Below are 27,096 nucleotides of genomic sequence, written 5' to 3'. Positions count from 1 at the left end.
TCTATGGCTCTTGGTTCTTCCATGGCTCAACTCCCCAATCTCTCCTGTTTAGATTCGGTAAAAGAAGCCAGCAGCCACCAGTAAATTGCCAACCTGTCCAAACTAGCAGAGAAACAGGAAAATGAGGATAAAGAGGTTCCAAGATATCAACCTGAGAGGGTTGACTTACATCTCCACAGTTCCAATAACTCTAAATATCTCCGATCTCATGATGTTGTGATTGAGCGTTGTGAAGCTGAGAGCAGCAGGAACAAGGAACAGGATACCTTGGGGAAGTTAATCAGCCATGCTGGAGGACTTATACCCCAAACCAGACTTAGGGCACAAAGAAACTGCAAGTTCGAATATCTGCCCCATGAACCAACTTGTACCTTCTCACATTTTCAAATGCTCAGCCTTTCAGAGGGTAAACAGCAACTCAAGCCAGCATGGTCTTTGGAGAATACGCCAAGCCCACTACAGGGGCATTTGATAGCCAATCGGGCACATCTGAAGAGAAGGTCCCACACGCAGTACCAGAAAGCAATGAGGTGGCTTTGCTATTTCCCATGGGGATGTTCAGCCACAGAGAGGTGGGGAATGAGACTCCTCCACCATTGCCAGGAGACAAAATAGGAGAGGAATAATGGAATAATGAATAATCATCTCCCTTCTTTTGATAACATGCCACAAATCTCACCCATTCTGAAAGGTAAACTGTACTTTCTATCAGGCCGTCTGTTTTAGAACAGAAGGCATGAGGTCTAAACATGATTTGGTGAAGCAAGAAAACGAAGAAGCTTAATTTAGTAAAATGCAAAGGCACAATGCAAGCTTCCAACCTCCTGACAGGTTCAGACACTGAAAGAAAACAGCAATTACGCAGTGAGTTATAGGAACACATGAAAGGCAGTGGTGTCAGTCTTGAGCCCGCTGGATTGGAAATAAGTATGTAAATAGTTTATTGGAGGTTTGCACTGCTAAATCCTAAATCAAACACAATACGAACAGCATTCTGAAACCACCAAGCTTCATTTCTCTCTCTCTACATTTTCAGCCAAAGGAACAATACGTACTGAATGATGGTAAAAAAGCAAGCTCAGGCCATCTCACCTTCTGTGCTCCACGCTGTTCCCCTCTTCCGGGTGGCCGTCCTCCACCCTCCCTGGTTATTCATCCCTAACTCAGGGCATCTGTGCCACAAGCAGGCCAAGAATAGGCTCTGAACCAGATATGGAGCTCCAGCAGAGGGAGAAGAATATACTTTAGGAACCACAACCTCCAGGTGGTAACGGCCTAAATCTGCACAGGTGGCCCTAATCACTTCCAGCTGAGGCTCAGAGGCCCAGGGAGGTTGTATAGCATGGCAAGGTCACACAGCTGGCTTTAAGCTGAGGCTTAAAGCCTAGGTATCAGCCTCCCTGGTGCTTTGGGCCATTTCTGGGAGCATCAGGAAGGCACACCAGTGTCGCTCACCAAAGGGACAGAGAGGTCACATAATTACCCAGTCTCATTTTCCTCCACTGTTTGCCCACCTTATGGGTGCCACATGGCTCTGCTTCCCTTGGTTTTCATGCTTCTCTTGTTTCTTCCATGGCACCACTCTGCAGAGAGGATATCCCCTCTCACCCACACCCCCAAATCTATCAACACACACAGCCCCCCACTCTAGCTGCTCAAACTTCCAAGATCATCCTCTTGTTTGGCATTTGGCACATTTCACCTCATTCTGTAGTTACTGACCTCCTTTTCCTAATCCTCACTTCTCACCAACACACACACATACACGCATATACACAAACACTTATAAGCTCGCTGAAGATAGGATTTGGCCTTTCATCCCTCACTATTGAACATCCCACTTGCCTAAGTCAGTTGCCTACTCTCTAGTGAGGCCTCAAGAAATAGTTGTTGAATTAATTATTTGGAAGGTGCTAGAAATTCCATCAACGCAGCCATTTCTACTCAAAAAACCTCACACAGCAGCAATTCTAGGCTTTTCTAGGAGCAAAAGTCCATGTTTGGAGTATCCTGAGATTGATAAAGTAATACCCTGTGAGTAGGAAGCAAATTCCACCAGTCTGAGCAATTGTGTGCCAAAGCTCTATTGGACCATTCTAGACAAGTCACTGGGAACCTGCCATAACAGCAGAGGCCACACCGTGTGGACAGCACTAGTTCCACTTTTATAAAAAGTAAAGGCCTTCCAAGTCCCCAGGGTCAGCTCATCGAGGAAACAGATGGCAGGAGAGGGAAGGGATTTGGTATCAGTGCCAGGACCAGTATTTCCTTTAATATAGGTCAGGCAGAAACAGGTGAAAAGCGAGGTTTCAGAGTTCCAGATTAGCTATAAACAGCTTCAGTTCAGGGCCATCAACATTTACTGAGTTACCATGATGCATGAAGCTCAAGGTGGGAAAAATGGGAAAACAAAGGTCAACACCTAGTCCTTGCCTAAAAACAAGAGTAGAATTTTTGTCAGGCAAAGTCCAACTCATGACTTAGAAACGGACTCAGCAAAGTCTTCCTTCCTCTGCAGTCTCATTGGACTTTATTTTATCCTTTCTATATATTTATCTATACACACATATATGCATATGTATATATATATATATATATATATATATATATATATATGTACACACATGCACCTACAACTACATATGCTCCTGATTATTCACTCAACAAACATTTCTTGAGTGGTAACTAGGTTCTCTCTGCACTGTTGTAGGCAGTTTGGATTCAGTAGTGGATAAAAGAGACAAAATCTTCACTCTCCTGAAATTTTCATTCTGGCTGCTTACATATCTGCCTCCCTCTCCAGACTGTAAACTTCTTTGGAGCTGAGACCACAGCATGTTTGATACATCTTTACATCCACAGTGCTTGGCACAGAGTGAGTGCTCAGTAAGAAAGTGAAGGAAGGTCTGAAGGCAAATACTGATGCAAATACTTATAAATAGGGCAAAATTACTTGTCATCTCAAAGGAGGGCCTGAACAAAATGCATTTGGATTAGACTTGATGGATGCCCAGAATATCAAAAGGCAAAGATAACAGGAGGAGACAGTTCTGGTGTCCACAGAGCCCTAACAGCAAAGACCATGGACAGCTGCAAGCAGTAGGTGGATCCTGGAAGCTGTCAGCTTCTGCTTTGGCTGTGGTGCAGGGTGTAGAATGAGGAGGGGTGGAAGACAAGGCTAAAGGAAAAAGGATGGGTTGAGGTGACAAGATGGCAGAGGGCTTTAAATGCTCTTAGGAGCATTTTAGGAGTGACTATTCTGTTGGCAATTATGAGCTGCTGATTGTTCTTGAAGGAAGGGGAGGCAAGGAAAAGCCCCGGGGATACTGTGGCAGCACAATATTTGCATCAGCGGAACTTTGACTAGAGAGCCCCTTGCTGCACTTTCTAAACCAAGAGGTTACCTTATGCCCATAGGGCAAGAGGAGAGATCAAGGACCTAGGACACAGAGGATCCCACAGCTACGTGGCACAGCGCACCAGTACAAAGAAACAGTTTCTCAGCTTTTTCTTATTTGGGGAACAACATTCTAAGGACATCTTCATCAGGGCAAATTAGATTAGGAGCTGAAGGCAGAAATGTTTATGCCACTGTCTTCTTAAACCAGGACAAATAAGGCATATAAGAAACATGGGCTGTAGCTTAATTAACAAATCTACCAGCTGTCACTTGCCCAGTCATCCAATACTGCCATTTATAGATAATTAATGGAACTGTTAATAGGCTTGTGGACATAAAGAATAAAAGACATAAAATAGTCCCTCTGAGAATATATAGCCTACATAGGGAGCCAGAATAGTTGTATAAAAATAAAATAAAATAAAATAAAATAAGATAAAATAAAATAAAAACACCGAATGCTAAACTCCAAAGTAACAGAACTCGTTGGTTTTAAATGTCACTGAAAACTCCATCATACAATAATGATTTGTGGCACTTACTCCAGTGCCTGGCACACACTGGTGTATAGTAAATATTTATTGAGGGCCACCTAGGTGGTTCAGTCAGTTAGGCATCTGCCTTCAGCTCAGGTCATGATCCCAGGGTCCAGGGATCCAGCCCCACATCAGGCTCCCTGCTAAGTGGGGATCCTGCTTCTTCCTCTCCTTCTGCTTTGCCTCCTGTTTGTGCACTCTCTCTCTGTCAAATAAATGAACAAATCTTAAAAATATATATTTATTGAAAGAATAAATAAACATGATATTTCAGAATTATAAAGAACTGAGTAGGAATGAACTTAAAAATAAAACTTTATTTTATGAAAAGTATCAACAAAAGCATATAAAAACACTTAATATGTTCTAATGACTTCTGCAAGTTTGATCAAGAATTGTGAAAATTTTCATAATTCATAACTGTGATCTCCTTTCTGAGACTTGGTCCCCTAATATACACAACAAGAGGATTGAACTTCAGCAATAAAATGCCCTCCTTTTGTGATTCAGAACCCGGTTCTTCTAGGAAGAAGGCTCTGCTGAAGACAGAAAACAAGCAAGTCCATCCTTCCACGGTCTGGGCCTCTCAGATGAAGCAGTCACACTTCTTGCCAGAATGTGAGCAGAAAACGCATTAGTACATCCCAAAGTTTCCTAAACCAGACTCCCCAGTCATCAAAGATTTTCGGTTTTCAAGTATTATTAATTACCTTTCAACAATCTCATCCAAAACCTACAGATCAGATTTCTTTTAAATAAACATCCCCAGAGAGAAGAATGTCTTGCTTATGCTTCGAAGACTTCCACCTGCTAAAACTTCAGAAGGCCTGTTATCCACATAGGAATTAATGACATTCAACCATGGATACCCTTCAAAACATAAAATCCCAAACTAGTAATATCTCCATCTATATTCTCAATGCCTGATTTCCACTGGGATAGTAGCTTGCTTCCTGTGGTAGTTTGATCTCCTTGAGTGTGTGCCTCACTATTGGTACTGTTGCCGACAAAATAGAACTTGGCTCTGCTCTTTGTTCTCATTACAACTTTCTGAAAAGAAAACAACCTCAGGCTGGTGGTTTTCAGCCATGGCTGCACACTAGACAACCACTGTGGAATTTTGAAGCCTGGTCCCACTCCCAGAATTTCTGACTCAATTTGTTGGGGATGTGGCCAGAGCACTGGGATTTTTAAAAGCACACCCGGTGGGGCGCCTGGGTGGCTAAATGGCTGAGCATCTGCCTTTGGCTCAGGGCCTGATCCCGGCATCCTGGGATTGAGCCCCACATCAGTCTCAACACAGGGAGCCTGCTTCTCCGTCTACCTATGTCTCTATCTCCCTCTGTGTGTCTCTTATGAATAAAGAAAGAAAATCTTTTATAAATAAATAAATAAATAAATAAATAAATAAATAAATAAATAAAATCACCCTGTGCAGCCAAGGCTGAGAACCATTGGATTGGTCCATTCTAAAGGGCCTAAGCAAACTCTCTGTAGAGAGTACAGGGGAACAGTCCCAAAGAGAAAAAAGTCTGTACTTCAATGACCTTATCTGTAGGTTGTGATCAATAGTGGTTGTAGCATTATGTTGTTCAGATATTTATAGGAGATCATATATATAAAGTATCCTGTAGTAGACATTTGTCTATTTGGTGTGCCCACCACTCACAACTGCTTCTGAGAAACCTCTTTCCCTACTTTCAATCCATGTAGTTGCTGGAATCATGATCTTGCTCTCACTCCAGGAAAGAACACCTTAACTTAAGCCAGCACTGCTCTAATCACTGTGATTGATCCAAAGATGAGCACCTGACCTAGACCATCAGAGCCAATAAACATCAGCCAATATGTGGACTTTTGCTAGATCTGTTGGGAGGAAGAAGCTCTCTTGCTGCAAGGATAATAAACTGGTGGAATATAAGTTGCTGGGGTCATCTTGCCACCATAAAGGAGAACCCCAAGATCAAGAGAGACATGTTTGTCATGACATCAGTTGAACATTCTGATCAGTCTGACATGTCCCTGGGACATCCTTAGGCATTTTAGCTAACAAATCCCATTTTGTGCTTGAACACTTTGATAGTTCACAAGCAAAAGAATCTTGACCAAATTACACTTGGCAAATCTGAATATGCTTAGATACCAGACCCACTGGGAAATTCAGAATTGGGCCCTCTAGGATGGTTCCTTCTTACTATGATTTTGCAGAACCAGAGTCTCTGGAGAGCTCTCAAATTCCCAGTCTCTCTGGAACCAACCAAACACCATGCACCCGCACTCTTTCTCCTCTGTCCCAAGCCTGAATAACCCTTATCTTATACACAAGTTCAAATCACAACTATACTTTGAGACCTGGCTGGCCTACCCCCTGACTACTGTGGCTACATCCACCTTCCATGTTCCCATTTGCATCAAACACTCAGGCTACACCACTAGTTTTTAATAGCTCATGTGTGTATTTTATTATCCATATTGTTTTTTCTGTGTACATGTTTGATTGATCCATCTTTAGTGTAAGTTTTGAGGGAAAGGATCTTGTTTTAGTCTACTTTCAGGTTCTCTAAATACAGTGCAAAGCAAGTAAATGCTTGCTCAATTTAATTAAAAGTGTAGGTTGGGGGGAAAATGCAAAGTTGAGAGTGTCCAGTGTGATCTCAACTTTTTTTCATTGTCAAATATACTTATTTTTAGGATGTGGGAATGAGGACACTTTTAATTGATTCTTAAATTAAAAATTATTTTTTTCTAAGTAAAGCAAACATAAAAATTGAATGAAAGAATCCACGAATATGCAATGCAGTTTCCTAGAATAGAACCAATTAAAAACTGCTGTTCCAGTATAGTGATTAACAGCAGCCTGTTTCTCTCTTAAAAGCGTCCCAGGATTTCCAGTTTCCAGTTTGGCACATAGGAAGCTTGAAAGTCATTACTGTGTCTTAACAAGTAAAAAGATGAACAATCTGAAAACCAACAACTCTTCTTAGATCCATCAGAGAAGTGAAGTCAGAGGGCAAACTACTGCTCCATTAGAGGCAAAGACACATGGATACAGAGAATCACAACTGATCAAATCAGAAACTCATGGACAGAAATCTCTCTGGATACCTCTGTGGGAATCAGTGCCAGGGCACAAGAAGCTAAACTATAATTGACAAATTATTGGAGGCTCAATGTGGACAAATATGAGAGTTAAAAATTCCAGGGGAAGGTCCAGTGTTAGGGTGGCATTCACACTTCTGTAAGTTTTACCTCTAGTAGCTCTACCACATTCTCATAATGAGGACCCGAGAAAGACTCCTGTGCTTCCAGCAGGAGGGGTGGGGGGAAATAACCATTTTGAAATATTCCAGAGTTCTGTTCTTTTTACTAAGACCTGCCCTCAGGAGACACTATTTTACTAGAGTCTAACCTATTGGGGTTTTACCAGAACCTAATCAACCTGGGAGAAGGGAAATACCTAGCTCCAGCTCCCTGTAGCCAGTAGCCATCCTGTCCCATCAGAGGGGATGAAAAACTGAGAAGTACATGGGAAGTTCCCAGACCAGGATCTCAGGCTCACTAAAAGACAGAGATCTAATCCTAGGACCATGGAATGCTTCCCTTCCATCCACACTTCATCACCACATCACTAACCATTTATTGCAGTCCCTCTTGCCCACTACACCATAACCAGCTTTCAAAAAATATTGTAAGGCATGCTAAAAGGCAAAAACACAGTTTAAAAAGACAGATCAAGCAGCATAACTAGACTTAGATACAGCAGGGATTGTTGGCATTATCAGACTAGGAATTTAAAATAACTGATTAGTATGCAAAGGGCTCTAATGGAAAAAGTAGACAGCATGCAAGAATAGATGAGAAATGGAAGCAGGACATGGAAATTCCTAGAATCAAGAAGAAATGCAAGAGGTCAAAAACACTGTTACAAAAATGAAAAATGCAGGCAGCCTGGTGGCTCAGTGGTTTAGTGCTGTCTTCAGCCCAAGGTGTGATCCTGGAGACCCTGGATAGAGTCCCACGTCGGGCTCCCTGCATGGAGCCTGCTTCTCCCTCTGCCTGTGTCTCTGCCTCTCCCTCTCTCTGTGTCTCTCATTAATAAATAAATAAAATCTTAAAAAAAATGAAAATTGCCTTTAGTGGGCTTGTTAGTAGACAGGACACAGATGAGGAAAGAATCTCTAAGCTTGCTGATATGTCAATAGTAACTTCAAAAACTGAAAAACAAATAAAAAATCTGAAAAAAATGGAACAGTATATGCAAGAACCTTAGGACAACTACAAAAAGTAGAACATACTTATAGCTGGAATACCAGAATGGAAAGAGAGAGAGAAAGGAACAGAAGAAATATTTGAGACAATAATGACTGAGAATTCCCCCAAATTAATGTAAACTCCAGACCACAGATACAGGAAGTACAGTAGATAACAAGCAGGAAAAATGCCAAAACAAACAAAACCAACAAAAACTATATCCAGGCATATCATATTCAAACTACAGAAAATCAAAAGTAAAGCAAAAGTCTTGAAAGAAGTCAGAAGAAAAAAAATCTTATATGTAGAGGAACAAGGATAAATATTACATCTGACTTCTCAGAAGCTAGACATGCAAGAAGTGAGTGGAGTGGAATATTCAATGTATTAAGAGAAAAAACCATCACCTTGGAATTGTGCATCCTGGGATATTATCCTTCAGGAGTGAAGGAAAAATACACATTTTCTCCAACAAAAATGGATAGAATTTTTCACCAGTAGATCTGTCATGCAAGAAATGTTAAAAGAAGTTCTTCAGGGAAGGAAAATAATAGAAGTCAGAAACCCGAATCTACATAAAGGTTCAAGTTTTAATGGTACCCAGGATTTATTTTAATCAGGTACAGTAAGACATGCAGACCCAAAAATGAAACAGGAGGCACAACACACCACAAAGGGCCAGCTAGGGAAGAACTAAGGCAAGAGGAACAGGCAGAGAAAGAGAAAGAACTCTGGGTGGGAGTCTTCATTGTGGTTTTCCTGGGAAGAAATGAATGAGACAAAGTCAACAAGCTAGGTGGATTTAGAATTGGACAGTTGAATAATGTCAGTGGGCTCTGCACTGGCAGGGTGGTCTCTAGTTGTCTAGCACAATCCTGGAATGGTTAGAAAAAGGGGATAATGTCCCAGAGTTCAAGAGCCCAATAAGAGGTGTCAGCTGGAGGTATGGACTCAGGTTTGATTGGTTTACATATCAGAGAAGGGCTTGTGGATGAATCCCTTACTATCTAGGAATTAGTCAACCATGGAGAGAGGCAGTCCCTCCCTAGTCAACAAGACTCCAGATGCCAGAACCTCAAAAACACAGAAATTAAGAAAATGTAGTTAATACAAGAGCATTAGAGAAGGAACAAGTAAAGTTAAATACAAACCTTTGTTCTTATTCTTAATCAGCCTAAGAAACAACATTTTGTTCAAAATAATGACAACAATTATGTACTTGATGATTATAGTTTATATATAGGTGAAATTAATAATAACAATGATACAAGGGACAGGAGGGAGGAAGTAGTGTTGTCTGAAAGTGGATCTGGAAGCAGCCAGGATGTCTTTCACCAAGCGGAATGGATAAATACACAGTGGGACAGCTGGACAATATAATATTATTCAGAGCTAAAAAGAAATGAGCTACCAAGCCATGAAAAGACACAGAGGGAAAAGAAAGAAAAGAAAAGAAAAAAGAAAAGAAAAGAAAAAAAAAGAAAAGAAAAGATAAGAAAAAAGAAAGAAAAGAAAAAAGAAAAGACACAGAGGAAGGTCTGATGCATATTGCTAAGTGAATGAAGCCAGTCTAAAAGGCTACGTACTCTATGACCCCAACTGTAGAAACATTCAGAAAAAGCAGAATCTGGAGACTGGAGAAAGATCAGCGGTTGCCAGAAGTTGGGGGAAGGAGGCACGAATAGGTAAAGCACAGAGTATTTTTAGGGCAGTGAGACTAGTCTGTGTGATACTATAATGATAGATATAGGTCATTATAAATACAGTGAACAGTAATGTAAACTATAGACTCTGGGTGAATAAAACAGAAATAAAACCAACTTGATCTGCATTATATTAAATCCAATGAGCTGGATTCTAATCAATGTCAATAACAATCTACTCCTTCCGAGTTGCACGGACTGCTACTACACCTCCACCTAGTGTACCAGCAGATACATATTCCCATTCCCTACAGCTAAAACCCATACCAGGCTGCTGGTTATTCTTCCAGGAGCTTTCCTATGTATAAACGAATCATAATGCTCACTAACCAAAAGCAAACTTGATTCTTACCATTAATATATAGTCAAAACTGAGGCCACCAACCAGTATGCTGTGATCAGCATAAATTTGAGGGGATCCAAAAATAAATCTGAAATTTTATGCCCAACTTGTAAACTATTATGATTTTCTCAAAACTTTAGAAGCCAAATTATAAACAATTGGCACTCGGGTTCAGGAAAAACAGTCTCAGCACTGTCATCTCCTGGGTTATTTCTGAGGCCACTGTGTTGCATTCACGCGGCAAGAAGCAAATACTCGTTTGCAGATGACATTCGGAAAGAACATGTTAAACGGAGATACTGCTTGTCCTTAACACTGCCCTTTCCCCATTCTTTTTATATTCTTTATGATGAATGGGATGAAGATAATTTAGCATAAATATTGATTACTTGGCAGTATTTCTTCTCTTAAAATTTTGAACTGACATAAAGGGCATCCTGCCTTTAATAAATGGTCAAGAAATGTGAGGAATTCAAAAACAGCATTTTTTTTTAAATTTTGTCTTGAAGGATTGATGGTGTAGATAGAATTCGTAAGAATAAAATCCAGGTCATAAAGATAGTTGAGTTTAATATCATGAGTGCTAACACACTAAACCGAGAGTCAGCCACATATGATGACTGGTTACCATCCTGGACACCACAACCATAGATCATGGTACACAAAGGAAATGACATTGTTCTTTAGGTCCTCAGCCCAAGGTCTTTGACCCCACAGGCTAAGGAGATGAATGTCTCAGCAGATCCACAGTCCTTACAACACACGCCAGTTACAAAGCGCTGGGCTAGAAGACTTTTAGCAAGTGCTTGAGGAAGACAGTGTTTCTCAAGCTTTAAAGCACACAAGAATTACCTGGGCATCTTGTTAAAATGTAGGCTCTGATTCAGGAGCTCTGGAATGGGGCCTGAGATTCTGCATTTTTAACAACCTCCTAGAAGATGCTAGTCCTCAGAAAACTTGAGTAGCAAGGATTACGTTATATGTCCTGACATCTGGCATAACTGAGAATGTCTTTCTGATACCTTCCAGCTTGCCATCTAGAGCAATCTAAATCAGTGCTAACAAAAATTCAGCACAAGCCATCCACTGAGGTGACTATAGAATTCCCTGGTCTCATTCCATCATTTTCCCTCTAAGCTCTCATTACGGAGTCATTTTCCTCTGAAATCTGATGTTGCTGAGATCATTTATATGGCCAGTCTAATTTATTTTTTATTTTTCTGCTTGGATATTTTATTCTTTATCTTTAAATAATACCATGCTAATCTTACTTGAGTTTGGGGGGTTTGTTTTTTGATTTTTTGGAACATGGTGAGACTCTTGACATGCCAATGCAGATGTTCTTTTACTTTGGAAGAGTTTTCATCTAATTCTATATTTTCTCAAATAAAAAATACATTTTTTTTACATTTTAGTCTTTCTCAAATGAAAAATTTCTTGTGACACATTCATTTAATATATAGTTTTATTTTCCCTTTTATTTGCCCCAAAACTATTTTTAAATCAAAGATACATCTTAAAATGAATGATAATTTGAGCTCATAGAAATACAACATGTTTTATATTTATTTTCAGTTCTGTTTATCCTCTTTTTTTTTTTTTTGGTCAGAAAATCTACATAGTCTGATGCTGTTTCTCTCTTACTTGTTTTCCATTACTGTTAGTCTAACCATTTTTCTCTCTTTGTCCTTGCCCTCTGCAATCTATGAGATTTTTTTTTCAAAGTTGTCCTCTAAGGTAAAACTAATTTCCCACCAGGTTGACTTATACCTTCTAATTTGGGTTTTGGTTTTATGTTCTTTCTGAGCTTTCCTTGCCTTTGTCTTTCATTGCTTCTTGCATTTCTCTGAGCCCTTGCTTTAGAAAACCTGTGTTTAAAAAAAAAAAAGAAAAGAAAGAAAAGAAACCAAAGAAAACCTGTGTTCTCTAATGCCTTAGAGTTTAGAGTAATTTTCTTCTGTTTCCTGGAACAACTCTTAATCTTTGTTTTGCATATAACAAAGGCTTCCCTTTTTCTTGGAAGTATTTTTGCATAAAACCCATACTGGTGCTTTGGGTTTTCTGTGCATCTCTCTAAATGTGCGTTTGGGGCAAGGGTAGAGGGTAAAGTTCAGGCAGCAAGAAGCCAACAGTAGTTGGTCACACACATTTCACATTCATAGTCCTCATTCTGTAGTTTATTTTTATTTAGAATAGACATTTTCTTCATTATATTCTTAGCTGCTTATTACTGTTTATAGAAAAACTATTGGTTTTTTCCCTAAATTTATCTTGTAGTCAGCTATTTCAATTAACTCAATTGATTTCCAATTTTTTCTCTTAGTTATGGTCTATTTAAAACAGCAAGCACTTATTTCTTATTATGTATCAATCACTATTTTTAGTTATTTATCTTTATAAGATCTCTATGCAATGAGTACTACTATTACCACATAAGATAGAAGAAAATAGTGGTGTTAAGTGTCTCACCCAAGTTTACACAGCTCGCAAGTGATTAAATGCTGATTTGAACCCAGGTATATAGGCTCTTAAATCATTACATCATTACAATTTAATTATTAAATTACAAAATTTCATTATGTTATCTCCCTCTTTCCAAATTTTTTTCTTACCTTATTGCAATCGTAAAAATGAAGTATGCAAGGTTATCTTCATTCTCTCATTTCTTTTACAACCTGACCCCTCCTGATAAGGAGATCAGCTGGGTGCCAGAAAAGCTGAGGTTTACAGTAGCTCTGTGCTAACTGAGCATATGCTTATACACAAGGGTTTAATAAATCTAAGCCTCAACGTTCCTATCAATGAAGTGGTAATAAACATATCTACTTTTTTACCCCTCAGGATTACTGTGTTGATTTAAATATAGCCATTTATGTAAATTGCTTCAAGACCTAGATATTACTCAGCCATTAGAAACGACAAATACCCACCATTTGTTTCAATGTGGATGGAACTGGAGGGTATTATGCTGAGTGAAATAAGTCAATCGGAGAAGGACAAACATTATATGGTCTCATTCATTTGGGGAATATAAATAATAGTGAAAGGGAATAGAAGGGAAGGGAGAAGAAATGGGTAGGAAATATCAGAAAGGGAGACAGAACATGAAGACTCCTAACTCTGGGAAACGAACTAGGGGTGGTGGAAGGGGAGGAGGGCAGGGGGTGGGGGTGAATGGGTGACGGACACTGAGGGGGGGCACTTGACAGGATGAGCACTGGGTGTTATTCTGTAGGCAAATTGAACACCAATAAAAAAATAAATTTATTATTAAAAACAAAAAACAAAAAACAAACAAAAAAGACCTAGATAGAGGGCACCCAGGTGATTCAATCAGTTAAACAGTTAAGCATCTACCTTAGGCTCAGATCATGATCCCAGGGTCCTAGGATGGAGTCCAGCATCAGGATTTCCCTGCTCAGCGGGAAGTCTGCTTCTCCCTTTCCCTCTGTCCTGCCCCCCTGCTTGTGCTCTCTCACTCGTACACACTTTCTCTTGCTCTCTCTCTCTCTCAAATACATAAAATCTTAAAAAAAAAAAAAAGACCTAGGTAGAGATACGGTTATTAGCACATTTTCACAGCCAGAGCACTTCTATTTCAGGGACCTGTCTGCTTAACTTGAACACCCTCAAGCCATCCAGCAGCCTAGAAACTTGTTATTATCACATTTCCTCTACCACCTTCTATTCTTTAATGCATACACATGTACACACCACTATCCACCACAACCATTGGCACTTTACAATCTCTAAAGAACCAATCTGGTCCTGCATTCATTTTTCAGAAACTCTAGTTGCCTATTCATTATCCAATATTCCCTCTTTATCAATAGAACCCTTATACTGATGGATAGGGGTGCTCAGCTATAAAACCACATTTCCAAACCTCCTTTGTAGCTAATATTAGCCCATGAAATAAACACTGAAGGTGGATGAACCAGAAGAAGAGTAGGTCTTTTTGCATGATGATTATACCCTACTATTGATAAGGAAATAGGCTCGGTGAGGGAGTACAGATTGGCCCAAAACATGCAGTCTCACCAACAGCAAAGATGATGTTCCTTCCACTGCACAACACTGTTTTCCTAAAGTTCTCATCCCACTATTCTGTTCTCTTTATGTCCTTTATTATCTTCCAACCATGCTAAGGGAGATGTCTCAACGTGTCACTTGCGTCCATCAAAGAAAGTAGAATTTGCAATGGCTTTTCAGAGACCAAGTCTTGAATTACAGTATGCCCCCAAAACTGGCTTGAAGGATTAGAATCCGAGCAGGTCAGAAGAATCAAGGGCAGGACCACAGGGCAACTGCCAATGCCCCACTGGCTAGTGCTTCCTCATAAGGTAGGTATGCATCTTGTTTGTATCCTAGGTCCCAGCTTTGCCCAGTGCCCATCACCTTCTCTGCACCTGCCCAGAGAGGACCTGGATCTGAGATCCTAGGAGATTGACGGCATTCTCAAAGCAAACTGCAATGCCGTGAAAAGTACACACCTCAAGTAAATTCCTGTCCCCCACTCTCAGAGCTAGAGGGATCCAGATAAATGCTCCAGGGTTAAAAATTCTTCTCTTTTGGAAGGTGATTTGAAGGAGGGAAATAACAATATAAAATATGACAAAAATAAGACTTATGTTGCAAACCTTATACTCCATTATAAAAGGATACTGAGTATGCTCTTTGAATTCTTATAAGCAAGTTCTGTGTGCAGCCATGATTCAGGAAGAGGAATATTTACAGTGGCTAGCTTTATTTTCACAGGCATATGGCATTCTTACCAATAACTTGTAATTTTAACTGACATTTCCAAAATTGTTTTCAAAACAGAAGTTAGCCTTTGAAATCTGTGAGCAAGCTTCTCGGGTGTTTTAACTTAAAACATGCATACATAATTAACTATGATCACTGTGTTAAGTATTTTGTCTACTTTAACATATTAATAAAGATTCAACATTGTAACCATACAGCAGGTAGGGAACTCTGGGGAGATACTTTGGAATAATGCTGCCAGGTGCCACATCAAAAGCATACCTCCTGCATCCACACATTGACAAGAGGGGAAAACTGAGAAATATCCACAGAAATTCACTCAAGAGTCTCAGAATGACTCAGTAGTAGAGTTAGACTTAATATTTAAGTTAGCCACCAAAAGACAAAACTAACAGCAAACCATTCATACAACCTTCATCATCGACTATTTCATGAATGAGGTTCCCAGTAGTGATGAAGGAATCTGCAGGAATGGTTCAGAACCTTGGAGATGGTAGAGTTAGACTTAAATATTAAGTCTAACTCTATTTGATTCATAAGAAATCTCAGGATCCCTAAATATTCTACTTGTAAAATGTATCAAGTAGACTTCAATACGAACATAAAAATATATGTCTTAAAGATTTTTAGAGTTTTTAAGCATTTTTGCTCAGAACTTATAAAGGAAATCTCTTTCAAAATACCTAATCTGGCATTCTAGGTTAAAAGCAATAACAAAAATTAACTCCAGAAGGAGCACTTAAATACCAAAAACCAAGATAAATGTGGGGGGTATGAAACGCTACACCATATTACAAAGATCCTGGTTAAAGGAAAAATATGCCACCAGTTTGGAGATTTTAATACACAACTTCCTCCTTCACTTTGAAAGAACCTTGCTTGGGGCCTTGCACAGAGTAGAGACAAGGTAAAGTTCCTTTAAAGCCCTGAGTGCTGTTTCCAGGAAATCAAAGATCACAGTTCACAGTCGGACACTGAACAGCAATTGCGACAAGCCATGAATGTTTCAAAGTTCTTATTATACCTGAATATATCCCAGTATCTAATGCCTTATGGCTTCTCCTCTATGCACCCCTTCCTGGTGACCTGGGAGTTTCTGCCTGGAGTGAGGGGTGCAAGTCTTAGACAACATGACCTCAAAGTCATAGGTAAGCAAACTTTAGCTGCAGCGGACTCCTGGAGGGCTTATGAAAACATACATTCCCGGGCCCCATACCGGGAGATTGTGGTTCAGCAGGTCTGGCTTGGGGCCTTCGAATTTGCATTTCTAACAAAGCTCCAGGGGATGGGGATGCCGCAGGTCCTTGCACCACACGTCCGAATAGCACTGCTCTAAGGTCCTTGGCAATTCTCAAAGTCTAGCCTTTAGAAACCTCTCTCAACCATTTATTTGCGCGGTTCCTTGGAGCAGGGGATTTTAGGGCATCCCACAGGTGCAAAACCACCTGCAGGGAGGGCGCAGCCTCGCTCGCGCTGGCACACCTGCCCTCTGCGCGCTCCTCCGCCCACCTCGAGCCGCAAGGCCCCCCCGCACCTCACACTCACCCAACTTCCCCGGCGTCGGGGACACCCAGAGCCCCCAGAGGCCAACCCCCCAGCTCTGCAGAGGGCCGGCGAGGCCGCCCGGAGGGAGCGCGGGGAGCCGGTCGCGCCGCGCCGCGCAGGTGGTGCCCAGCCGCAGCCCTTTATAGCCGCTGCTGCCCCTTGACCTTGGCCGGACTCCCCAAGGGGCTGGGGCTTTAAACTGCTCCCGGGGTTTCATGTGAGCCTCCGGAGCCGCTCCAGCTGCCTGTTGGCTTAGCCCCGATTCCGGAGAAGCCCGGGGCTGCCAAAAGAACTTGAGACGTTTCTCAGAAACCGAGGGCAGACTTTATCTGCGGGCCGCTGAGCTGAGGTCACTGCGGCTGCTCCGGCTAACTATTTAACTCCAAGAAGTTATTCGCTGGTGTCTTCCTAGCCCACCTGCTGAGAAGCAGAGAAAAATTCCCAGAGAGGGGAAGCTGGGGTCTGGGGGTGGGGGTGGGGGGAGAGAGAGAGAGAAAGAAAGAGAGAGAGATTGAGATTGAACCTGTGCTCTCTCCAGGAGCTCCCAGCAAGAGCAAGGTTGCAAAGTGGAGCCGGCAACAAAAATGAAAATGTGACTTAGCACACAGATCACCAAGAACTTAGAAAGCACCGCCGATTCTTAGACGTAAGGGCTGGTTTGCATGTTTTTCCTGGGCATGTACTCGCCGCTGAGATTTTATACGTACACATGTCCCCAGCTGGTGCCCTGGATCTCTGTCTGTCGGTGCTGGCTGCTGATGAAGAGACACGCTGAAATCACTCACACTGATGAGAGTTTAATAAAAAGCCAAGAGGAAACACAAGAGATGGGAGCTCTCCCTCACTCATCGTGGACCTCTGTCTGAGGCACTAGGCTGCTTGATTCTGGGACTGCGAAGTAAATTAGAAAGTTTCCAAGTATTTCTCAGAAGGGATGGGGTTGGAAGGATGGAGAGAAGGAAGTTGAATGCAGGCTCTCAGGACTTTTCCCCTTTATTATCTTTTTTTTTTAAAAAAAAAGAATACAAATGGGAGCTAATAACTTGTTTTTTGTTTGTTTGTTTGTTTGTTTGTTTGTTTTTACTAACAAGAGGGGAAATGGTTTTCCTCAGGAGATGGTGTATTTGCTCTAAGCCAAAGGTGTTCTGGACTTCTGGAATCCACTTAGTACAGTCAGGATTATGGGGTGTTCTGTACAGATCATCCTGAAGTCCTGGATTTGAATACAATTCTGTTCAATTTTGGGAGCAGGTCTCAGCCCAGACCACAAGGGTCAAAGTCGCACAACCTGCTTACTTAATTCCTCTCTGCTAAGAGGCCCCTGCACATGTGTGTGTTGGGGTGGGAAAGTGTGTTGTGAGTATTGATCATCCCTGGTATCACCCACCAGACCTGTTCTGACTGTCAAACATGACCCACCTCAATAGTTCTCCAAGAGATGTAATGAGAACCAACATAACCCAATAAAAGCAGGATGGTCGGGGAAAACGGGAGGCTCTGCTCCTCATATGATGCCATGCATCATTGTTTCTAGAACACAATCAGAAAAAAAACTCAAGTTTCCATAGAGTGGTCTCTCTGGATGAGATGCACTCCTCAGCCAGCCCAAGACCCAACCTTTAATATCAGTGAGTCTGGTTCTATTCAGACTGTAGTGGAGAATGTGCCATTGGCCATCAGAGTGAAACACAGAGAGTAACACTGAAGGCTGGAAGCTCCGAAAGCTGGAGTCCTGGGGACAAATGACACTTCCACTTCACATTCCCTTCTTGGCCCCAGTGGAAGCTTGCTCATTGCTGTGTCCATGCACCTCCAGTGTGCAGAGATTTATAACCTGAACCTTCTTTCTCAACCCAGAGTAAAATCCCCAGGGAGGAGAGGAAGCCGGTGGCACTTCAGGAGAAGGGTGGGACCCTTTCTTCATAATTAGTGAAACACTATTCAACTAGCATTGGAGTCAAAGGAAGCTGGCTTTTTTGAGTAACCTTTCTGGAAAGCATTATTGTAGGAATGTTTTCACTTAAAATACGATTCCAATTTAGTTTTTAGCCACCATATGACACAAAAGTGATTTTAGGGATCTACAGCCTTTTCCACAGAATTCAACACTTCCTTCTCTTTTGCTTCTAAAATTTTAAAAAGCCTTTTCCCTTGAGAAATTATAGTGTAAATTTGTCTTCTATTGAGAGCTACATTATTTTCCTAAGAATGCATTAATCTCATTTAATTTGTTTTAGAAATCAGGAGTTTTAAGCTAAACTTTTGAAGGAATTAATGCCCTAAAATCGCCAAGTTTTCAATTTCTAATACAGAAAATTGCCTAATTGGACTTAAACTACATTTATCTGACTTTGGCTTCACTGGCCATTTTCTCTAGAAAAGGAAGTTGCTGGCTAAATGAAAAGGAATCCAGACTTTCAAAATTGTGGAAAGAATAATATTTTCCGAGATTTCACATATTTGCTTTTCGTTAACCCAACCTCTGCAGTCTGGGATTTTTGCAACTGTTTTAAATAATGAGATAACATATCAAATTGTATTTTAGCCTGCATTCCTTAGTTCCCACTGAGAAATTCTGGTGGCATTTCCAAAAAATGTGAAACCTGTACTACCAGAAATACACAAGATTATTTTGCACGGGAGGTGATTTAAATGAATATGATTCTACTTGATACAATTGGAATTATTAAAAGATGTGAAAAAAAGAAAACACAACTCTCACCAAATGGCTCAATGTCACTCTGTCATGCCTGTCTACCAGTAGACAGAAAAGGTAAGTAGGTAGAAAAATTAATAAATAAAATGCAATATTAATAACTAAGACAACAGACTTTCCTAGTGTCCTTGCACTAGCTGTTTCCCGAGTGACTTTAATTCAAACTAGTCAATATGCTATTGTGACACACTTAGGGGCAGCCTGCCCTGGGCTCCTACAGTGAGAAGAAGTCTAAAATCTCAAAGTACAAATTCCCTTAACTTATCTAGCAAGGATGATAGCAATGAGCCTTTGAAAACAACCCAAAACCAATTTCAGTTTTGTTTCTCCACCTTGATTTTAAAGGTATTGAAAATATGGTAAAACATCTTTTTAAAAATCCTGTTGAACAAGAATAGCAATTTTATTGTGTATTTCCAAGCTCTTGTGGGAAACATGCTATCCTCGTTAATGCAACACCATCTGAACTAAAATATGAAGTCTGATAGTGATAAGACTTAAAAATGGTGGAGATGGGTTTGCCACACAGCAATGTCATAAGACTTCAGCGAAAACCTATATTTGCATGTCTTAACTTTGTGGTTGAGAGCTTAATCCTTGGAACAAAATCAACCTTGGTTTAAAACCCAGTTGTTTCTTATTGGTTGTATGATTTGGGGCAAGTTACTTCATCTCTTTCGGTCAGATTTCCCATCTACTAAACATAGATATCTATGCTACAGATTGTTGTGAAGTCTAGATATGTCACCTATGTCTAATATGACAGTGCCCAGCATATAGTAGATGCTCAATAAATACTACCTTCCTCTGCACTCATCTGTAGTCTCATCCTGAAAGTCATTTATTATAGCCTCCCCCTACCATTTGGTGGAAATGGCACATTTAGCAGAACATACGGAACTCAATAATTAATGATTTCACACCCAATAACAGAGGTCTTTATAAGCAAAGCATTCCTCTATGAGAGAGAGAACATGAATATTTTAGACATAACAGAATTCTGGACTTAAATTTTCCTTGCCTTTGCCTAGAGTGTGCAGGACATGAGGTTATTGAAAGAGAAACTGCAAGGAGAAAGGAGAACGTCCTGGGATATTAGAGCTCCAGGCTCTAGTCATCCTTAAGACTTTGTCTTCCCTCAAGACATGTACATTGACCAGGAATTAGCTCTTCTTGGCCTAAACTAATTAGTTGTATTTCACTCAATAAAAGAAACTTGGCTAATATAATGACTAATCATCCACTTAGATATTGGTTGTATTTAATTACTGAAACTCTTACTCCTCTTGGAGTAATTTCTCATTTAAAAACAAGCAATAATATTTGGTGAGGAATGGAGCATTCCTCTGAGTCATGCTTCAGAGGCTGGCCTTTCCAGTATTCTTTTCAGAGTATCATCTACCCCTCAGGACCCTATTGCTGAAAGATAAGCCCCCATACCCACTGCAGGTACCTAGAGCAGCATGATTGCCCAATGTTTCTGCCTGGCCCAAGATAGAGAAGTACTCCAGGGACTTAGCCCTAAAATACCCAACTAATCACCCTGTCATTTGTCCCTGAGCCTCTTGGTGCTTATAGCTTCTACCTTTTATCTCATTCAGCATGGTCACTCTTGATCTTCTTCTGTCTTTCACAGTAATGTTTTCCCACAAGTGGACTGGGCTGTGCTTTTCCTCCTTAACTTGAAAATATCTAACTTTCATCTTTAGGAAATTTCTCACGGCTTCTGGTTTTTCAAGAGTTTCCATTTATATTTGCAAGTATATGTATTTACTGATTGGTTTATTTGTTTATTTTTCTATCATTTCTAGGGCTATCGCATAAAAGATTGTGCAGCACAAGCTCATCTCACCATCTTGAAACGTCTTCCATTATATGAATCCCGTAACTCCTACCTACACCCTTGAAAATCTCTAGAGTTTTTATTATTCTCACAAATAAACCTAGTCTGGATGGCAAGAATCTCCAGAAACCAATATAGACCTACAGGAAATCAAGTACAAGGCTTAAAAGAAATGCCAGATGCTCTGAGTCCTTCTCTGTTCATTTTACTTTTTTTTTTCTTTTCTGCTCATTTACTTGGTAAACTGATTCCCTTTTTGATTGCGTAACTCAGATCTATGTTTACATATCTTAATTCTTAATTATTGCTGAACCACCAAACATAATCATGCCAAGGACAGCATGACAATTCTATAAACATGTCTCTGAAGAATAATGAGAAGGTTCAAATCCTCATGCTAATTCCACTGTATATATTCAATCACCAAGTCATACATGAGCAGAGTATCCTGAGGTCATACTCACTACAGTTATCCCAGCTGCATACATCTGAAATTTCTGAACTATGCTGCATTAGTTCCCTAAAAAGAAAACAACATAACTGATTGAAGCAAGAAACAATTAGAAGGGGACATGTATACAAGTGGATGCATTTTGATGTTCTGGCCACCACGTAAGTCCAAGGCCACGACATAAGTCTATACAATGTCTTCAGCCCAATGATTAGGACTTTTTCATTGTTACTGTTGTGGTTAGAAAAGTTTTTACAAAAGATTCCAAATGCTTCCCAAATTTTTGAGTAAAAAATATGACATAAATGAAATTTATGCTCACACCATGTGAGATTCCTATCACTATAACCCACATCTCCACCCAAGAAACTTGGGAGAGAATTTATAGATAGGAAGAAAATCAAACAGTCAAGGTCAAGGATCAAATTTTATATTTCTGAACAGGTAAAGTCCTCTTGAGTCTAATTTTCAACAGCCCAAGAAGACAGTTCTGAAACTCTGTTTTATAGGACTGACTGGAGAGCAGAATTCTCTGCTGGACAGGCACATCTCACTTTGACCACCATCCCCACAAAACAAGAGGAGTACTTAAAGAAAGTAATACCTGATCCTGCTCATCTAGTAATCATACAGTGAAAAACTCAAGGGCATTTTGACTGTTCCCATAACGTCTCTTTAGAGGAAAGCCACATATTAAAAACTACTCATTCATTCATGTTTATGGGAGGCATTATACTCAGGGAAATTGACCCTATTGCCAGTTCAGTTTGAGCCAATCTTGAGGTCCTATTCCTCTTGCCAGTGGGCATGTGACCTTCTTCTGGCCAATAACACACAAGGAAAGGTCTAAATCTTTTAAAAAGATACACTCTCAGGACACATGGGTGGCTCAGTGGTTGAGCATCTACCTTCGGCTCAGGTCATGATCCTGGGGCCCTGGGATCGAGTCCCACATTGGGCTCTCCACAGAGAGCCTGCTTCTCCCTCTGCCTATGTCTCTGCCTCTCTCTCTCTGTGTGTGTGTGTCTCTCATGAATAAATAAATAAAATCTTTAAAAAAATAAAATAAAAAATAAAAAGATACACTCTCTTTCCCTCTCTGAATATTACCATATTCAAATGAGATGCCTAGTGCTACAGCAGCCATCCTATGACTAGCTTGAAGATGATAGAGCAGAGTAATAGAAAGAAATTGGGACTTTGATGATGGTATTGAGCGTCTGTAGCTTATAGCCTGTGACTTCTCTTCCCAGAACTTCTTGTTATCTGGGAGAATAAATATATTTTTTGAGTCAGCCAACTAGGTCAGTTTTTTACAACTTGCTACTGAGAATATCCTAACTGCAACAATTATTTTTGCTTCTTTCTTTACCTAAACTGCTAAACCTCGGGTTGCATCTTCCTGAATTGTTATGTGGTATTAGATTTTGTTGACCTCACCACTGAAAGTTTCCTCTACTTTGGGACACCATACCCACTAGGTGTTCTTCCCACATTTTGTGACATTATTTCTTCTTTAAATAAATTAAACAAATTTTAATAAACAAAGTTTAATCCCTGAACTTCTGCTCTGCTTTCCCTGCATGCTTTTCTATTCTCATGGCTTCATCTCTCAACTGTGAGCATGAGAACACTAACACCCAGGGCTTTGGTCAGTTTTAGTTCTACATCTCCCACTGTCCACTGGATAGTTCTGTCTGCATGGTCCACAACCATCTCAATATTGATGTATCCACAAGCAAGCTTACAATCTTTTCCCAAAATTCAGCAGTGCCACCAGGAGCTACCAGTATTCTCCCAGACTCAAACCTTAAAGTCATTTTTGACTGACTGCTATAAAGATAGGCAGCTATCAAGCATGAAGACCTTACTCAGACTGTCGGTCTGTCATCCCATTTTGACTGCCCTCCTTCCCCCACCCACATAATTTCTACTAGCGTTGCAATATTTATTCAATAAGATCTTCCTCCTATCTACTATTCAATGGCTCAGAGATGGAAACTGACCCATATGGTCCTAATCATTCATCCATGAACTGGGAACTTAGATCACTCCCTTTCTGGGTGCTCAGATTGAAATTTGGGAGCTGTCAATGACCAGATTTTCATGGATGGGAGAAGTTGAAGAGCATTTATGAAAGAGAGATAGGAATAATGAGGATTAGCAAATAGAGGGAGGAGCAGAAATAAGAAATAGAGAAATATGTGATGGAGTTCAAAATTAGATCCCAGTTGTTTCTGAGATCTAGCTCCAGTCCTGACTTTGGAATCTATGAGATATCCCCATATCCTGACAATGAAATCTCTCTTATCATTTAGTTAGTCCAAACCGGGTTTTAGTTATCCATAGTAAAAAAAAAGACACTTTGTAGAAGAGCTTCTCAATCTTTTCTTTGAAATATTGGTTATTTCTATCCTCTAAACATTTGCTCTGGGTTCTCATCCCCTAAACCTCTACAGCAATTGATTCTTAGCTGGGTTCCCTGCCCTCAATATATTTTCTGCTCAGTATGTCCTATGATCCAATTCAAGGTTAAATTTGTAAAATATTGCCTTGAATATGCCATTTTTTTCTCAATAATCTTCCATTGATCCCTATTGCTTATGTGATTCAATACAGTTCAGTGTTTATTAGTGCTTTCCATAAGAAACTCTGCAAGATCTTTGACATTGTAACCCATACTAATTTCAAACCTCTTCCAATTTTTCCTTTTTTTTTTAATTTCAGAGGTTGAAAGAGTATGCATGGGGCAGGGGTGACAAGACATAAAGGGAGTGAGAGAGAGAGAATCCCAAGCAGGCTCCATCCTGAACCCCCATCCCCACAATGTGGGGCTCAATCTCATGACCCTGAGATCATGACCTGAGCCAAAATCAAGAGTAGGATGCCTAACCAACTGAGCTACCCAGGTGCCCTTCAAACTTCTTCCACTTTTTATAAATGTGAGTCATCAGGTTCAGTTAGTCTTATCTTCTCATTTTTCCCCCTGAACATGCTATGAAGAATTTGATAGCTGTACCTTTACTTACATTGTTTTTCTTGCCTGAAGGCCTTTTTTTTAATGAATTCTGTCCTATTCTGCTTATTCATGAATGTTTTTCCACTAATGTAGAATTCAGAATATATTTCTCTAGGAAGACCTTCTTTGGAGTGATAGAGTACAATATTTGTTCATGATTTTTTCTTCCTTCCACAACTTTGCCAAGTTCATTATGAAAGAAATACATTTTTTTCACTCCATCTATTTTGGGCTTCACCCTGTAACATATATTGGTCAATGAAATATAAGCAAACATGACAGTACTTGTTCTAAGTCAAATTTTTAAGAGGTATGGAGTTTAATCAGTCTTCCTGGAGATTCAAGTCTTTGCCATTAGATGAGCATAATTCAGGTAGCTAAATGAAAAGCCATTGAGCAGCTATGACTATAAATCCAAGCCTGAAATCCAGCCCAATCCAGTTGAGTCTAGCCAAGATCCACTGGACCAGAGTTTGAGTCAAAACTCATAAATGAGAACTGACCATTTGCTGTTTTGAGCCACTGAGATTGTGGGGGATGCTTGTTATGCAGCATTATCACAGAAAATAATCCAATTGATATGTTGGGTAAATTACTTCTTTGAATTCCTAGAACATTAATTGTCTTTATTACTGGTTTCATATTTTTAAAATGTCTTATTTTTAGCATCTTTTGGTGTTTCATAATAATAACTAATATTTATCAAGTATATTTTTGTATGAGGCACACTAGATAATATAATATTTTATGTCACCTAATTTTTCCAGAAAATATAGGAAATGGACATGAGCATTACTATAAACTGGTGTGGTTTAGAACACTGTGTAAGTTTCCTCAAACCACACAGGTGTTTAATGAAAGAAGCAGGATTCAAATGCAGAACTATCTCGATCATTTTCTATGTGTCTTTTTTAACGTGGAAGCTTTTGCCAGCTTGCCAAAAAAGAGTAAAAACCATTAGAGTTTTACTAAGAAAGACCACCAAAAGTCCAGTGAATTTGCGACCTTGTTAAATAAACGAATTTATTTTCCCAACTCATTGGGGCATGACTTCTCTGGTAGCATGTCTACCATTCCTTTATAATCTGTGTCATGGGGAGGCTTTAAGCCAGTCATATTCTGCCTCAGTTAACTCTATTCTTTCAAAGAGAAAATGAAGTCCATTCACCCGCATGTTTTAGACCTCCCCCTCTGCCCACAGTGTATGCCTAATAGGAACTAGAAAAGAACCTGGTCCATTGAAATTACCCAACATTTGTGTGTCAATCATGGAAAGAAAAGGGCAGAATTCTACTCCCTGATGAGTGGGAGGACCCATAGAAGTCACACTGAGTGACATTCCTGGCATAGAAAGTGAGATTTTAATAGTTCCAATCTTTTATTATCCTTCTCATCTGCCAACAAAGTGAGACTATGTTTTTGCTTCCATTTCATAAAACATGTTTATGAGAAGGGAGTTGAGTTCACTCATTTTTGAGCAAACATTTCATAAACACCTTTTCTTTCCAAAGGCTGGGGAAAGATTTTCTCTAATAGAAGAATCATCAAATTATATCACCTGAAAGGGATATGTACTGCCCATGATACCCCAACATTTCTGGTAATTTTTTTAAATTTAAATTTTAGGTAGTTAGTTTACAGTGCAATATTGGTTTCTGAAGTAGAATTTGGTAATTCATCACTTACATACAATACCCAGTGCTCATCATAATAAATGTCCTCCTTAATACCCATGACCCAATTACTCCAACAACTCTCAGTTGGTTCTCTATCATTAAGAGTCTTTTATTGGGGGGATCCCTGGGTGGGTGAGCAGTTTAGTGCCTGCCTTCGGCCCAAGGCGTGATCCTCGGGTCCTGGGATCAAGTTCCACATCGGGCTCCCTGCATGCAGCCTGCTTCTCCCTCTGCCTGTGTCTTTGCCTCTCTCTCTCTCTCTCTCTCTCTCTCTCTCTCTCTCTCTCTGTGTGTGTGTGTGTGTGTGTGATGAATAAATAAATAAAATCTTCAAAGAAAAAAAGAGTCTTTTATTGGGATGCCTGGGTTGCTCAGCGGTTGGGTGCCTGCCTTCAGCTCAGGTCCTGATCACGGGATCTGGGATCGAGTTCCACACTGGGCTCCCTGCAAGGAGCCGGCTTCTCCCCCTGCCTATGTCTCTGCCTCTCTCTCAGTCTGTATCTCTCATGAATAAATAAATAGGTATATTTTTAAAAAAGAGTCTTTTTTCCTCTTACCTTTTTTTCTTTCCTGCCTTACCATATGTTCATCTGTTCTCTTTCTTAAATTTCATATGAGTAAGATCATATGGTATCTGCCTTTCTCTGACTTATTTCACATAGCATAATATAGCTCCATTCATATCATTGCTAACAGCAAGGTCTCTTTTTTATGGCTGAATACTATTCCATTGTATATATATGGCACATCTTTTTTTTTTTTTACTACAAAATAATTTATTACAACATACAGCTTCAGCGAAGGCAATGTACAAGCACACACACTCAGGAGTGTCCCCTACCCCAA

At 40.1% G+C, this 27,096-nt stretch overlaps 1 protein-coding gene across 1 annotated transcript in view; it reads right to left on the bottom strand.

Moving 5' to 3' along the window:
- COL6A5 (collagen type VI alpha 5 chain) overlaps positions 1–16,677 on the bottom strand; it is a 123,904-nt gene extending 107,227 nt beyond the window's left edge. Inside the window, exon 1 of the mRNA XM_055320882.1 lies at positions 16,546–16,677. The gene's annotated coding sequence lies outside the window, so the exon portion shown is untranslated. The remainder of the gene's footprint in view (positions 1–16,545) is intronic.
- Between the last annotated feature and the right edge of the window lie 10,419 nt (positions 16,678–27,096).

This window comes from Nyctereutes procyonoides, unplaced genomic scaffold, assembly GCF_905146905.1.
Source record: "Nyctereutes procyonoides isolate TBG_1078 unplaced genomic scaffold, NYPRO_anot_genome, whole genome shotgun sequence".
NCBI classification, from domain to species: domain Eukaryota; kingdom Metazoa; phylum Chordata; class Mammalia; order Carnivora; family Canidae; genus Nyctereutes; species Nyctereutes procyonoides.
This window is presented reverse-complemented; position numbering and strand designations above follow the sequence as displayed.